At 43.2% G+C, this 17,445-nt stretch overlaps 1 long non-coding RNA gene across 3 annotated transcripts in view; it reads right to left on the bottom strand.

Moving 5' to 3' along the window:
• LOC113933021 overlaps positions 1-17,445 on the bottom strand; it is a 71,982-nt gene that overhangs the window by 41,122 nt on the left and 13,415 nt on the right. For 2 of the 3 annotated variants that reach the window (XR_003523212.1, XR_003523214.1), the window contains exon 4: positions 15,849-17,150. The exons of the other annotated variant lie outside the window; for it this stretch is intronic. This is a non-coding gene — a long non-coding RNA (uncharacterized LOC113933021). Of the gene's footprint in view, positions 1-15,848; positions 17,151-17,445 lie in introns of those variants that run through there. 3 annotated transcript variants of the gene reach the window in all.

Here is a 17,445-nt window from a genome sequence, read left to right as displayed (position 1 = left end):
ACCGTTGCATAAATCCAACAGGGGAAAGTTGTTGGACGGGAGATGGCCCTTCCCTGTGAAAAATCTATTTAGCAAGGAAACCAACCAGAGCATGATCCATGCCTGGACTGCCTTACCTCTCCCTCCTGCCAATCCGTGTACTCCGCTCCCCTGAACTCCAAGCGGCCCTCTGGGTGCCCCCCACCCTCCCCACACCCACATGAGAACACAGCATGTCTGTCTCTTTGTTCCCACGATCCTCAGGGAGACTATTTAAACCTTAGTGTGTTCTTCTTCATAGGTTAGTTGTAGTTTGTCCTTTCTGTTGCATGGTTGGAGTTTGTCTCCTGGATTAGATTTAAAACAGCAAAAACTCAGTTGCCTAGGCTGGCACATGAGAGACCCTCAGCAAATACTGGATGATTGGTTGAATGGGTGAGTGGATGATTGGATGAGAACAAAAGAATAGAACCACTTCAATGAAATGCCCACCTTCTGTTTCCATCCTACCTAGACTCTGGCCCATCAGAAGCCTGCTGACAAATCCTGGGACCTATATCCATCCTAGCATCGATCACTCTCCCCTATAACTGCTCAGTATCCTATAATGTATATGTGATTGTGCCTTAGTCTTTTTTTGTCCACCACAGCTAACATAGAGCTGGGTACATAACTGATTCTGAATGAAGGGTAAGTGAAATCATTCATTCATTCAACAAATATTTATTGTTTGAAGCTTTGCACTAGTATACTGCAAGACCTACAATGACATTTTTTTACAGCTCCAAGCCTCCCAGGGCCCCCAAAGTCTTAGTTATGGTTCTCCTTCTCTCACCAAATATGCCCCCCACCAGCAAGAAAGCCCCCCCTACCCTCCACGTCCTCTATCAGCCAGACCAGCTGCATTCCACCCAGTCCTCCACCTAACAGGCTTCTCCTCTCTGCTAGCCCGTGAAGTATTCAAGCAAGCCAATTGCATCCTCCTGGGGAAAACAAAGGTCACCTCACCTGCTTGCATGCCTCTACAAAGCCTGCCTCCCATAGCCCCTGCTGGTTCCCTGTTCCGGATGCAACCCCCATGGGGCCCTGCATGGCATGTAGTGTCCTGGGCCCCCAGAGTGTGAATATATGTAACTAATAAACTGCTGTCAGTCTCACCTGGCCAGTGTCGGGGTTGAGTATATGACTAGCTCATATTATTTATGGCAGGCAATCACTCCTTTATTAACTGAAGTGAATGGGATGTGATTAGAATAATTTCAGCCATGATTAAGATAAATCCCTCCTCACTGAAAACTGGGATCCTTATTCCAACCAGATGCCAAATGTACTGGCTCCCTCTCCTGAGATGAGCCCTGACTTCCTAAGAGGGAAGCTATCAGCATGACAAAGGAAGGTATTAAGCCTTTGGAGAAACAGGGTTCTGGGGAGCAGACAAGGCCTGCTGAGGGGAGCTCTAGCCTGGGTGGGAGTTAGCCAGGCAGAGTTCTAGGCACTGAGGATGGAGTTCCTGCTCTCAAGGTGGCCATGTCCTAACAGGGGAAAACAAAGCACAAAAACAAATGAACAAAGAAGACAATTTTCAGCACTGTAATGATGAAGGAGGGAAATAAACTAGAGCTGCAGTTAGCAAGTTATAGCCTTTGGGCCAAGGCCTATTTGGGTGCAGCCCACATAACCTTTTAAATGAATGCAAAAAATCAAAAGAACATTAATATTTCATGGCATGTAAAAATAGTACAAAATTCAAATTTCAATATCCATAAATAAAGTTTTATTGGAACAGAACCATGAACATTCACGTATGAATTGTCTATGGCTGCTTCCACACCACAACAGCAGCAATGGGTGGACAGACACTGCAGGGATTACAAAGCTGTCAATAGTTACTATCTGACACTGTACAGAAAAGGTCTGCTTACCTCTGTATTAGAGTCACGGGGGTGGAGACAGGGAGCGGAAGGTTGGCAGGAACAGGCTGCTCTGAGGAAGTGCGTTGAATTAAAACCTGAAGGACGATAAAGCGTGGCCAAGTGGAGGTCTGGAGGACAAGCATTCCGAACAGAAGAGAAGCAAACACAGAGATCTTGACATGGGAACCAGGCTGGTGAGCTCATTCATTCGACAAAGCATTTCTGAAGCCAACTCTGTGCCCAGCACTGTTCTAGCTATTGGGGATGAAGCAGAGACTAGATAGCAAATAACCCTTGCCCTTGTAGCTTAAATTCTAAAGGGACAAACCATAAATAAATCATATAATAGAAATAAATGAATGTATAATTCCTTTCAGGGAGTGACAAGAACTCATAGGAAAAATAAGACAACAGGTTACAGAGTGAAGAACAAGGTGGCTACTTCATATCTGTTTATTGGCAAAGGCCTGTTTAAAGCAGTGTCACTTGGGATGAAGGGGAAGTGAGGGGGAAAGACGAGTCACGGGCTACCCAAGTGTTCCAGGTAGTTGAAACAACAAAGTGCAAGGGTCCAGAGGCAGGGATGGGTTTAGCATGCTTGAGGAACAGCGAGATCAGCAGGACCCATATGACAACAACAGTGGGGAGAGGGTGCCATAAAGAAATCAGAGAGAGGCAAAAGCCAGACCTGGATGGTTTTGCACATCACTATCGTGTAATCTGATCACTCTGGAAACTGATAAGTCAGCCATGGGAGGGCAAGAGTGGCAGCAGGGAGATGAGAGAGAACGCTGGAAAAGCAGTGAAGAAATGACACCATGAAATGGATAAGATCTTGGTGGTGGTGCTGAGCAGTGGCTGGATCGTGATGGTTTCAATGTAGAACCACCAGAACCTGATGAGAGATTGAGTTTTAGCCTTCTGTTGCTACATAATGAGCTGCCACACACCTAGCAGCTTAAAAGCAACATACCTATTTATTATCTCACAGTTTCTATAGGTCAGGAGTTCGAGCACAGCTTGGCAGGGTTGTGAGCCCAGGTCCTACAGTCAAAGTACCAATCTGGCTGTATTCCTTTCTGGAGGTCAGTGTCCTCTTCTACCATGTGGTTGTTGGCAGAATGTGATGCCTTGCAGTTATAAGCTTGAGGTCCCTGTTTTCTTGCTGGCTGTCCACCAGGTACCTCTCTAAACTCATAGAGGTTTCTGCAATTCCATCACATGGCCCTCTTATGATACCATAGTTGACTTATTCAAGGGCAGCAGGAGAATCTCTTGCTCTGGTCTGCTAAGTCAGAGGTACATACAATGTAATGAGATCCCAGGCATGACCATCACCTTTGGTATATTTCATTGGCTAGAAGGAAATCATAGGCTCCACCAGCACTTGGGGGAGAGGGGATTATATAAGGATGTGCTTCACTGGGACTCATCACAGAATTCCTCCAACACAGACGGGTTGTGGGATAGAAGAGAAAGGGAGACCTATAGGGTGACTACTAGGTCTCATGTGCTGGAGCATTTAGGTAGAAAGTGAGTTCATTTATTTCAGTGGAACAGGCTTGAGTATGAAGAACAGATCTGGTGGGGATAGAGAAGGGCAGGGTAAATAGGTAGTTCAGTTGGGACATATTAAGTCTGAGATGCCTACTGGACACCCAATAAATAGGTCAGCTAGGCTATTGGATATATAAACCTGGAGCTCAGAGAAAAGGTCAGGCTGGATATTTAAATTTGAGGGTGATTAGCAAATGTAGATGGCATTTAAGGCAATATCTATACACATAAATTGAATCATCCTTGTGGTTGGGGGGCTGGGGGTGGGTAAATAGAGAAGAGAAGCAAAGTAAGGAAGATACCAGAGAGGCTTCAATATTTAAAGGTCAGAAAGAAGAAGAGTGTTTTAAGGGCACCCTTATTTTAGTCAAGTATAAGACATATAGACACGGAAATGACTGTCAGGAAGAAAGAATTTTGTTACACTCACAGATCCCTAGAAACGGGAGGTATGGCCCACTGTGCAGGGCCACATGGGAAGTACCAGAGTCAATCAGGAGGCAGAGGAAAGTTAGAAGGAAACTGTAGGCAAGAGCTTTTCCTATGGGAAAGAATGGGCACAGCAAGGTAAGCCAGTTTAGGATTGGCTAGTTTGAATAAGCTCAGTAGGCTCTGGGGTATAGGTGCTGTCCCTAGTTGTCTGGTACGTGGCCCTAGGTGATTATGTCAAGGGAATATTGCCCTGGAGTGTAAGGGCTGTGTGAGACCCCAGGAAGGAAGTTGGTTGGAGGGCATGGGATTTGGATGGGGTGGTTTGCATTTGAAAGGCACACTCAGGACTGAGTTGTTTATTATTGAACGCTGGGAGGAAGAGTCCCTTCATTCTCAGCAAGACCCTGAATGTCAAAGCAACAATATAAAAAGACCTGGTTAATACAAGGGACCATCCAAAGAGAGGAGAAAAAGTCACCAACAATGTGGGAGAAAGAGGGGAAGTGTGTGGTGCCCTAGAAGACAAGAGAAAGTAAACAACCACATTATAAGCTAGTGATAAGCAAAGTAAGGTCAAAACAGAAAATCAACTACTGGATTTAGCCAGATGGAGTCCTTTGTGACTTTGCCCAGTATCACATCTGCTTAGAATGGGTTGAGGGGAGAACAGGCAGATGGCAAGTATAGACAGTGATTTCAAGAGGTGCTCTTAAGAGTAGCGGACATGAGACAGTAGGAAGAGGAGGGAGGAGGGTGCTGGGAAATGGGAGGTCTTCTAAAAGATGGATCTTATTAAGACCAGCTTATGTGCTGATTGAAATGACACAGAAGAAAGGGACAACTGGTGGTGGAGACAAGGAAGGGCTAAATGAGCAGCCAAGTCCTTTAGAAGGCAAGAGGCAATGGGATCCAGGAGGGAAATGGAGGGAATATTACCTATAGTAAGAGAGCCATTGTTACGCGATGATCTGCATCACTGTGTAGATATGGATGCAGGCACATGGGTAGAACTGAAGTAATTTTCACCTGGTTCCTTCTGTATTGTCTGTGAAATGTGAGGTGGGATAGCCACAAGATGAGAATGGGAAAGTGAACTGAGCAGATATCTGGCAGGACGATCAAGCAGAGAGTGGGGAACTTTGGAGATTTGTCATCATCACAGATACATGATTATCTCCAATAACATTCAGGGGCTAAGATGCTGGGGTGGTAGCATTAGATAGTTGTGACTCCAAGCTCTAGGTCCCACACTACAAGCCTGAAATCCAAAAGAAGCAATAAAGCTCATCCCTACCTTTGTGGAACTTCGGAAGAGCTTGAGAAAGCAAAATTAACAAACAACTGGAAACAAACACAACAATGTATAAAATAGGTGGTATCGTTCAGGTCCCTTCACTCATGATTGCCTTTACTAGTCTTCTAATATAAAAATGGAAGTGCAGACAAACAACAAAAGGACAGAATCAACAAAATTATATTTGACTTTATGCTTTATATTTTTATTCTTTTCACAATAACTTTTGTTATTGAAATGAGGTTGGAATCCAATCGAATGCTAATGAAGAGGCAGGCTAGAAGTATGATGGGTAGAAAATTAAAAAGGAACCTTGGCTTTAAGTTTTAGAGCAAATAAATCCTTAAAAATGAGCAGACAACATCTTCTACCTTCTGGATAAGGGGTCCGCGAGCTTTTTCTTTTCTTTTTTTTTTTTTAAGATTTTATCCATTTATTTAACACACAGAGAGAGAGAGAGAGCACAAGCGGGGGAGCACCAGGGGGAGTGGGAGAAGCAGGCTCCCCACTGAGCAGGGAGCCAGACATGGGGCTTGATCCCAGGACCCAAGACCATGACCCAAGCCAAAGGCAGATTGCTCAACCAACTGAGCCACCCAGGTGCCCCTCCACAAACTTTTCCTGTAAAGGGCCAGATGTAAATATTTTAGGCTTCACGGGTCATACGGTCTCTGTTGCAAGTGTCCCTCTCTGCCACTGTGATGCGAAAGCAGGTTTGGGTGGTACCTAAGTGAATGAGCATGACTATATCCTGATAAAACTTTATGTGTGCATACTGAAATTTCAATTTCATATCATTTTCACATGTCATGAAATGTTAGTCTTCTTTCGATTTTTATTCAACAATTCAGAAAATGTAAAAAACATTCTCAGCCTGCAGGCCATAGAAAAGCTGGTGGGAAGCTGGATTTGGTCCATGGTCCATAATTTGCCAACCCGTTTTAGACCATAATTAGGTACTCCAAGCTGGAGGGGAACCCTATAGCCAAATGAAAACAAGCATGTTCAGTTCACATCAGCTCCGTAATTATTGAGCACCTGATATGTACACAGGCAGTGTGCCCAAGGATTCTAAGTTATTTGGAAATCATGTGAATTTACTGAATAAAAGCTGAAAAGACAACCCAACCAGATTCCCATGTGACTTATAAAATGATCTCACATTTGCATCAGTTAAGTATATGCTATTAAATTCTCCCACCCATGAAAGTTACCGGCTTCACAATATAGAGCATGTTTCAAAGGCAAAGGAAAATAACACAGTGTCTGCTTAGTGCAGTATTTTTAAACATCCATAACTTTGTTATTTCAAAACCAAATTTCTTCAAACAAGGCAAAGCACACATTCCTTACTCAGGGTTCTGTACCAGAGATGCCAAGTTTGAAATTTCCAAACAAAGCTGCTTTTGAGTAATCCAAAGACAAAAAAGTATTTGAAAAATCTCTGAACTGCTGAAAAAATAGCATTTTTTTTCACCTTTAGATAACTCTGAAATGGGTAAATGGACTTTCATTTACTTTCCAAAGTAAATCCATTTGGGAATGAAACTGAGAAAGAGAAGCCAGAGTAATCTTCCATGGATTCCAATAATTACTATTGATGCCCAGAACTTGCGGGGGGCGGGGGGGGGAAACACCGGGAATCAGAAGATTTGGATTTCTAACTCTTAGTTGTCTGCAATCCTTTCTCAATATCACACATTCCCTATAAAAATGGGTCCCAAACAGATTCATGGTAGGATATAGGAATATCACCGTGCAGGCTTCATTGATAATGCACCATCCCCATTAACTCAGGATGGGAAGTCAAAGCTTAAGCAGCAAGGAAGGTGGCTTGGCACAGTGTTGGAGGCCAAGCGGAGTGGGGAAAGTACCCACACGGGAAGGGGTTGGGACAGGACTCATGAACTAAGTAAATATACGAGGATGAGAGCCAATGTTTTCAATGCAGGAGAAAAGATTTATAAATACAAAGAGAGAAGAGCAGAATATACTCTGTGGTGTTGAACTGGAATTGGAGATATCAAAGTAAACTCATGGCGTTCGATATACACAGTAGATACGGATACAAGTAGAGATGTGAGTGTGTGTACGCACGTGTATGTGTGTGTCTGTATATGTGTACGTGCATACATGTATCCCGTCGCTCTGTCCACTGAGAGGGCCTATTCGCCACTAAAAACAATCAGGGCTCCTTGGAGAAGTGACTGATTCCATAGCTAGAGTAGGAGCAAGCCAAGTGTAAGGTGAGCCTACAGCCAGAGGGAAGGAAATGCTCAAAGAATGCAGGAACGTGCTAAACAGACATGGAAGCAGGATTGAAGGGGTTCCCACTGGCCAAATCTGGAACAATTTGAGTGTGAAAGGAAATAATTATAGTAATGAATGATAGCCCATTGAATAAAGAGAAAACCATGGGTCCCTTCAACCTTCTTTTTTTTTAAAGATTTTATTTATTTATTCAGAAGAGACAGAGAGAGACAGGCAGAGGGAGAAGCAGGCTCCCCACTGAGCAGGGAGCCTGATGTGGGACTCGATCCCAAGCCCCTGGGATCATGACCAGAGCCGAAGGCAGATGCTTAACGATGAGCCACCCAGGCGCCCCGGGTCCCTTCAATCTTAATTAATTAAAAGCTTAATGAAGAATGGGATATTTACATAAGTTCAAAGTAACTCCCTACAATATATTTATTAATTACAAAGGGAAAAAAGTTTACAGAGAAGTCTGGCAGATATCAACTTCATCAAGTTATCAAAACAACTGCCATCAGTAAAGGACAAAATGAAATTGTGTCCCACCTGATAGGATACAGTAAAAAGAAGAAATCAGTTCTCTTCCTCCCTTCCCAGCACATAGTATGATTGTCCTTCCTCGGTTTCTTGAAGTTAGGCATGACCCTATGACTTGGCCAATGAAATAGTAGCAGATGTGACACAAATCATTTCCAGACAGAAGATTTAAGAGCCAGATTCATTATTTCTTTCTCTCTCTCTTTTTTTTAACTCTGTCTTGGTGGGTAAAATCTTGTGTCAAGATGGAAACTCTGTTGGCCTCAGTCCGCTGATTACAATGAGAAGAGTTCCATGCTTCCCCCCAGTCGACCCCACCCTGTCAGCTTTGGACATGCAACATGACAGAAAAATAAATCTTTGTTGTATTAAAACACTATTATGGTGGTTGTTAGCACAGCAAAATTTACGGACTAATACACATTGGTTGATAAAGTGGCTTTATTTACATGTTTGTCTCCTCAGTAGAGTATAAATTTCATCAAGAGCAGGAATGATACCATTTAATTTTTCCTCCAAGAAAAAAATCTGTTTTTCTTGTGTCTTGCCCCCCAAAATTAATGCCAACAACATCCACCCAATTCTTGAAGTCAGAAAACTGACCACACATGCCTGTGTCCTTCTAGATCTTTCACCTGTCCACCTGATCCTGTCCATTATACCTTCCTAATACCTATGGAATCTCTCCATTTATTTCCGACCTGCTGCACTATCTAAAAGCTGAATAACACCTTCTTTTCTTGCACCGATCTCTCTAGTCCCCTGGCCTCTAGACTGCCCTGCCGCAACCATTCTCCACACTGCTCTCAGAGCTGTGATTTCTAAAATGCAAATCCAACTATGTCACTCCCCAGCTTTGACCACTTCAAAGGCTCCCCATTGTCTTTACCCTAAAGTCCAAACCCTTTATTATGACAAATGAGGCATATTATGACCAAGTCCACTCTAAAGCCTCTGCTCCCTGGGGGCAGAGGCTTTTCTCTGTCTTGTTCACTGCTATATCCCTGGAATAGCACAGAGCCTGGTCCCTGGAAGGCTTTGCATGAATGGTTGCTAAGCAAATGGTCTTCGCTTATCTCCAGCCTCACTCAAACTGTTCTCCCTCTCCCTCTCTACCTCCTGAGCCCCAGTCACACAGTCTTCTATATTTAAGGTGCACTTCCTGTTCCCTCTGGCTAGAGGGTACTTTCTCTGGCCATACCGAGGACTGACATCGCAAGTTTCAAGTCTCAGCTCAACTGTTCCTTCTTACAAAGGTAGGAAGCAATCTATTCCTTATCCATCTTATCTGGAGTAGCCCCCACCCCACCTAGTTCCTCACTTATCATGCCTTCCTTTTATATCCTTCTTAGCACAGTTCACAATGTATTATTACCTATTTATTTGTTTATTTTTATGTACTGTTTATCCCCCCCCCCCGCCCACCCCCCAAGGTAAGCTCCTGAGGACAGTCTGTCTTGCTTTTGCCTGACCCATGAGAGGCACTGGATGGATAAATGAATGAATGAATGCCTATTTGGCTCCCATACCCTCTTTTTTCCTATCTAATTTAGGGTTGCACTTCCCTTTTGTACTAAGCAATCCGTGCGCAACTTCAGATTTTAAGAATTATTATTGGCTTTTCTCACCTTACTACCAATTACCAAGCAAAATAGGTGTGAATGGGATTTCATTATTAAATATCACTTTTAGTTATCTTGAATTTTCTACTGACCCTGACTTTGGCCCTTTACCAAGCCCTTCTCCCAACACGCAAAACAAAGCTTTTACTATGAACACCACATACTATAATGGAATTCAAATGCCCCCAACATAAAAAAGAAGCAATATTTTAATGAACCATAAAATTTTCTGACAAAATTTTGAACTGGTTAGTCATTGACAAATCCAAGAATCAACTTAGAAGAGTGCTGGGAAGACTCTCCGCCCACGCTTACTGCTTGAGGCAGTCAGATGCCCCATCATCCCCTGGGGGCTCACCCCACCCTGCCATGTTTGCATTTGACTCTTTCGATCCCAAGGAACAGAGATCTACTCTAGTTGCCTCGGGACATGAAAGTTTATTGTAAGAATGTACACAGTAATAAAGAAAATGGGAAAGTCAGCCAAGAAGCTAGCCCTTCAGGACAATTCTGGAAAAGATGAACCACCAGGCCCCTTGGGAAAAATGGAAGTGGAGGCAGGAACTGAAGGATTGTTCTAGATCCAAAGCAATCCTACAGAGCTCGGCAGAAAGATTTCTGGATTTTTCACTCCAAGGCTCTGCCCTCAACCCACCTCAGCTCCTTGGCTTTTTCTATTTCTCTGCACATTGGTCTGCCTCTCTACCCACAGCAAGTGACTTATTAACTCTCTTCTCTCAGCAGCTCTGCCTATTCGTTGACTCAGCTTCCTCAGACCCTCACCTTGCTCTGGACATCTCATGACTACATCGGGGTCTGCTCTTTGCTTTTCTTCATCTTCAGTTCCCAGCCATATCTGAAATGGGTCCTGCTTCCCAACTGCACATTCCTAAGAATGACCTCCTGCCTAGGCCAGCTCTTTTGGTCAGAGCACCTCAGTTGTTTGAACAGCGGTCTCTAGGTCAGTGCTTCCCTGTCTTTTTTCAGCTGTGCCTGGGAGGACCAAGACCTGTGGTTCAAAGCCTGGCTGGCTAGAAACCCCCGCCCCCATCTCCAAGCAGCAGCTGAGATTGGCACAGGGTCCCTGAGGAGGAGCTATGAGCAGACATGGACCATGGGTACATGTTCCATGCTTAGCACTTAGCATGGATGTATTTGTTTACTATTTTGACAACTGTATTGTATTATAACTAGCTTCCTTTGTAATCTCGCGTGCTCATTTTAGACATCTCAAAGTGTTGCTCTGAGAAGCCTTCCATAGACTTCATGAGACTGCCAAGGGAGTCCATGGCACAAAGGTTAAGATCCCGTGATGAGATGATGAGTGATGAGTATCTCATTCTCTGCTCTGCCCTTTGGGTCCAGTAGAATGCCTCTCATGGAATAGGCCTGAAAACATGTGTGGAAATAATGAATACTTATATCCCCAGTATCCCAATCTGTGCCTGGCCCACGGAAGGCACTCGAAGGAAGTTTTTAAACGAATAACTCAACATCTGAAGCCTCAACTTGCTAGCCCTTGGCCTCCCCACTGCAGTCTCCTGCGGCTGACTCTGCATTCCGGCGTGCTGAAGCAAGGAATCATTTATCAAGTAGGCTGGTACACTATCAACAATCAATTTTTACAACAATGCAAAATCCTCAGTCACTCATAAATTACTTCAAGATAAACACCAGGCCTTGAAGTGAAGTGGTGCCAGATTAATGAACAATCCCAGAATCTAATGAGGTTTCTAACGTCTGGAAGGCCTCCTCCAAGGAGAATTCTCCAGAACTAAGGATAGGCCTGTTATTTAGCCATCCATGCCCCACGCCCTGGTGGAGCACAGTTTTTCAAGCCAGCTGGTGAGAGTCAGTAAGGCAATCTGAGGACTTGGACAGATTTCTTTGTCTACAGAGTTAATTGGCTCATATGGAGACCAAACCTGTGACCTTGATTTCCTTAGCCCCATAGCCTAAACTGCTGAGCTCATCATCTTGACCACCTGAATGGCTTCAGAACCTCACAGAGAAGGAGCATAGCACAGAAGAGATACACAGGAAGCCAGAGTGAAACAGAATTAAGCAGAGAGAGAATTCTTGAATAACATCCTTGATATTTCACTTCCTGCTCACAGTAATGGCAACGGGCTTCAAAGCTACCACTTCCTTCCTACACCACCCAAACCCTGACCCTTGAGTGCATGACAGCAAAGAGCAGTGAAGGTCATGTCCTCAAGTATCTTGCAAGATTGCTGGCAGTGATACCACAAAGAACTAATCCAGATTTTTTGCTATGATATATTTTGAGTTTTCTTTTGCCAACTTTTTATGAGCTTTGCTTTTGATCCACCCAGAATATAGGAAGATCAGGGTTCACATCTTTCTCCCACCTCCCCAGGAAAGCCCTTCCTGACTGCAGGCAGGGACTGCCCACGGCTATGCTGTGCTTCAAGGGATGGGAACTTACCAATGGCTTTGGATGCACCAGAAATAGTACTGGGTGTTCTACAGCTGTTATTTAATTTAATTCACAGGGATGGATGTTTGAAAACTATTTTAAACACTGTCCTAACCTGCCTTCAGAATCAGTCCTTAAAAGTTAAAGAATAAATGAGTTGGATACATTCGTTAAGTGAGGAGAATGAATAAGTTAATAGAATAACGCATCTGCTATGTAATTCTTACTAGGGATTGATTTATCAGGATACCCATTGTCATTCCTGCCATCCAGGAAAAACCGTCAATGGGATACTGAGATTTTAGGGTTTTCTTTATGGAGATATTTCTGCCAGGAATGTAGTTAATACTGTTAGAATCATAATAAATTTTGAAGTTGACAAGAGTAGATGAGAGTTCTGGGAACAATGCCACCAATAGGATGTCATCACGGGGGGGTGATGAGAAGGCACACAATAGGATGACCGTACATCCTGGAAAAACCCTGGTTTGTCCTGGCTATCCAAGCATAATTTTCCTACCATCCCCTTTCACTTTCAAATGTGTCCTGGTTTTTATGATCCTGGGCCAGAAGACTCAATTTTGTTAAGATGTCAGTTCTGGGGCGCCTGGGTGGCTCAGTTGTTAAGCAACTGCCTTCAGCTCAGGTCATGATCCCAGGGTCCTGTGATAGAGCCCCACACTGGGCTCGCTGCTTGGCAGGAAGCCTGCTTCTCCCTCTGCCATTCCCCTTGCTTGTGTTCCTGCTCTCGCGTGCTCTCTCTCTCTGTCAAATAAATAAATAAAATCTTAAAAAAAAATGTCAATTCTCCTAAAATTGATGTATGAGATCAACAGAATTTCAATCAAAATCTCAGCAGGATTTTTTGTAGAAACTGTCAGACCAACTGTAAAATTCATATAGCCATACAAAGGACCTACAAGAGCCAAAATGACTTTGAAAATTAAGAACAAAATTGGAAAACTAACAGCACCTTAGTTCAAGGCTTATTATAAACCTAGAGCACTGTGCGGTATTGATGTAAATATAAACAACAAAAAAAATGAAAATAACAGAAAGTCCAGGAGATCCATACATGTGGACAATTGATTTTTTACAAAAGTACAAAAGCAGTCCAGCAGAGAAAAAGTAGTCTTTTTCAACAAACAGGTGCAAGAACAGTTGGCTATTTATATGTTAAAGAACCAAACTTTGATCCACACCTCACACCGCATCATATACAAAAAGTCACTCAAAATGGATCACGGGCTTAAAGGTAAACCTAAAACTGTAGAACTTCTAGAAGAAAAAATAAGAGAAAAGGTGATTTGGGGCTAGGGATAAAAGAACAAATTGATAAGTCATATTTCATCAAAATTAAAAACTTTTGCTCCGGGAAAAACACTGCCAAAGAATGAAGAGGCAAGCAACAGAAATGAAGAAAATACTGACAATTTTGTATCTAATAAAGGAGTTGTTATCTAGCACATATAAAGAACTCTCAAAACATAAGAAAACAAACCAATTTCTTTTTACTGGGCAAAAGTTTTTAATAGACACTTCATCTACGGAGATACATGATGGCCACCATGTACATAAAAAGATGCTCATTATCATTTGTCATGAGGAAAAAAAAATAATCAAAACCACAATGAGATACTACTACACACCTATTTAAAATAATGATCATGCCAAAATAAAATAAAATAAAATAATGACCATATCAAGCCTTGAAGGGGATGGGGAGGAGCTAAAACTCTTATACTGTACACTAATAGTGGAAATGGAAAATTTACTTTAGAATTTAGAATGTAAAAATACTTAAGAAAATAATTTAGCAGTTAAAGTGTTAATATATATACGTACGTTATCTCGATTGTAGTCATAGTTTCATGGCTTCATGAGCATATTCATATATCAAAACTTAAAAATTGTACTTGCTAAATAGGTACAGTTTATTATATGGCACTTGTACTATGGTTACACTGTTAAGAAAATTGATGAGTACCTTGGCCCAGATCTCACTTTAGTAAGTGGTAGAGCTGGGATTCAAACCCAAGTTTCTGGCTTCAGAATCCATGCTCTTAAGTCTCAGCCACTAAATATACAGGAAAGCATGGCTGCTACTATTATTATCATTATTATTTACCCAATCCTAGGTCTGTCCTTCATACATACTGACACTGCCCCCAGAGAAGCAAAAAGACTTGTCAAATTTCCCCCTAGGAGTGAGCAACAAACCCGAGACTCTTGCCTGCACATCCTGACTCCCACCCTGGAGCCCCAGGCCTTCTTCTCTGCCATGAAACCCCTGGCCAGTCAATATGGGACAGCAGGTGGTGCATTAAGGAAGCACACCACCCCCCACCCTTACATCCTGGCACCATCACCTGCTGAGTGAGAATGGATTGCTTATGTGACACCTTAGTTTTCTCATTGGTCTACGAGGACGTAAGAACAAAAAATACCCCAATGTGAATGACAAAGTATAAGGTCACTTTAGCATTACTTGATCCTGGGACACAGGAGATCACCAAAAAGGAATAGAGGGCATGGAAAGCAGAGGTGAAGAACCAAAAACCAGTGTTACCACTTTAGGACTGTCCGAAGGCACTTCTGGAATCCCCACCAAGAGGTGCTGAAAAACAGAGCACTCCAGCCACCCCAGCATTCATGTTGATGGGCCGGGAGGTGCCCACCTTAGAAAGCCTTTGAGAATGTTTCTCCCCGGGACTTTAGGAAGCCAATACGGTAATAACAGGATCCAGGCTTTATGTTTTTAACAACCCATTTATAGGAGAAAGTCTTTCTGGCATCTTAGGTATTCTCCTTCCCCTCCCTTTCATTCCTCTCACTTCCTTCATTCCAACTACCTAAGCACCTCAGATGGAGAGAGTGAGGAGGTCTCTCTTGTGCCCATCCCAAATCAATACTATGTTCTCTCTCTCTCTCTCACACACATACACACACACACACACATACACGCACAAACACACACACACAGAATTTGAACTATTTAGGCAACTTTTTATTTTAGTTTGGAGTTCCTCCTTAAGAAGATCCTAAAACACAAAATCATGTGTAAATAGTTTATTTGAGAGGAAATCCCAAGAAACACTGTCAAGGAAGTAGGGAAGTGAGATGGGGAAGGGAAGACGGCTGATAATAGGTTTGTTATCAAGCAAGTCATCGCTGTGGACAATTAGAGCTTCAACCTGCTGTTATCTCTGGGAGCCAGTGTGGAAAATACACCTCAGGGTCCTGCCATCTGAGCAGTGAGAGAGCTGAGTTATTTATACACTAATTCCCATCAGTCATTGATCGAGTCAATGCTGCCTTTAACAAGCTGTACCTAGTGAGGGAGAAAAATTCAAACAGTATAAGCTCCTCGATGGCTGCTCTATGTCTTATTCAACCTTAAACTCAGCCTCATGTAGGGTGGTTTCCCGACACTGGGAGCCCCCTATGCTGAAGGCAAAGCAGGAAGCCAAAGCAAGCTCCGGCGACCCAAGACAGACTTCAGGCAAAGAAATGCAGCTGCTGGCATTGGGAAAGCGGCCGGCATGCACTGAAGGGGTCAGAGTGAGGGAGGGACATCAACACTTGCTTTCCTAGGACATTACAGCATCCCTTAGCAAGCCTGACTAACATACTTAGTGGAGCATGCTCACTGGGGATACTCTGGGCTCACCCACATTTCCCAGCCACGTAACCAAAAGACCATGAGCAGAAAGGACATGTATCATTTCCAGGTGAAAGTATTTATGAGTCAGTATGCAACCCTTCCACCCTCCCTACCCTATAGGAGCAACCCAAAAGCTATATATCCCATCCTGGATCCTGGCATTACCACCAGGAAAGGGGCCGATCCAGAAGGCTGAAGGACCCATGGCCAACTCTGCAGAAAAGAGAAACAAACCTCTTTGTTCAACCCCTGAAATTTCCAGATTTACTTGTTACTGCCGCATAGCTTAACTGAACCTGTCTAATATGTTAAGGTCTTTTGTCCTTTTAAGTTTACATATTCATCCAACAAATAATTACAAATAAGCTAACATGTACTTATGATGTCCCAGACAGTATTTTTGGTGCTGGCGAAACAGCAGTGAACAAAAGGATAAAAACAGGTCTGCCTTTATGGGGCGTTGTACATACTAGTGGGAAGTCACCCTTGCCATAAAGGGAAAAAGTTTGTTTCTCCTCACAGTCATTGTAAGAGGTGCAATAGGAAATAAGCATCTTGAGAGAAAGATATTCTGGTATGTTGATGGGAGGAAATCCATTGGTTGACCTATATAAGGCAAGGATGTTAGACAACAAGAAAGGAAAATAGCAAGGCGAACTGCTCTTTGCATATCGTTTCAACATATGGGCCAGGCTCCGTGCTAGATGGCAGAGATCAGAAGGTAACTAAGAATTATGCCATACTTCACAAGCTGAGTCTAGTGAAGGGAGAGAAATATACACCAAGTATAAATTCCTTGATGGCTGCTCTGTGTATTATTAAACTTTGAGTCTCAGCCTGATGCATGGTAGATGACCAACAAACATTTATAAAGTCTACTAAGAATTACATAATACTGTTTCACTTGATCTGAAAAGAAAAACCGCATTAAAAGAACAAATCAACCCATATCTCTGCCTGTCTTCGCCCTCAGCTTTTGACACCAGTGCCGAAGGAGACCAGGGCTAGGACTTCCTACATCACTCCTGGAGTGCATGGCACATGGCTCTGGAACAAGCAGTCAACTGAAAGATTGGCCTCTGGGGATATGAGCATCAAAGAACCAACAGCTGTCCAGAGCTCAACTTGAACTTGAAAGCTGGATAGAGTAATCCGTAAGATGGAATGTGAGCCCTTGGGACTAGAACTCAGTCAGCAACCTTCCATTTGAGGTATGTCCCGTCTACATACCTCAGTGCAAATGGCAGCAGTCCGTTGCAAGGACTTGCAAACGTTTCAAGAAACTAATACCTCTAGCACTGCCCCAGGTTTAGAGGGAAGTAAAGGTACCATGTGCATCCAGAAAAGAAGTCAAATTGGTGCCTTTGTTATGTCTTGGGATCTCTTGTTGCCATATTCTCACGGCCAGGGATGTCTCTTCTACCCACTTGCCTCTGTCCTGCTGGGACTCTCTTGGTGTCTGTTGAATGTAAGCAGATCCTAAGGAAAGTCTTTGGCAGATTCTGCTCTGGGAGAACTGACAAACTTAAGCACTACAACATCTTTCATGAAGTATCACAATCACAATAAATCAAAGTTGTAGAACTGCATACACATTTACCATTTAGCAACACAATTTACAGCAGGGTTATCCTTCAACTGAACACAGAGCACCCTCAACCTCTTCTCTAGGAAATATTAAAGGTTCAGGACATCTCTGACCTAGGAGTCACCACTCATCCAGGGATCTGTGGAGAAGAGAGAGCACTAATTCC

Source organism: Zalophus californianus, chromosome 10 (assembly GCF_009762305.2).
Source record: "Zalophus californianus isolate mZalCal1 chromosome 10, mZalCal1.pri.v2, whole genome shotgun sequence".
NCBI lineage: Eukaryota > Metazoa > Chordata > Mammalia > Carnivora > Otariidae > Zalophus > Zalophus californianus.
The sequence above is the reverse complement of the archived record's forward strand: the minus strand, read 5'-3'. Positions and strand labels throughout refer to the sequence as shown.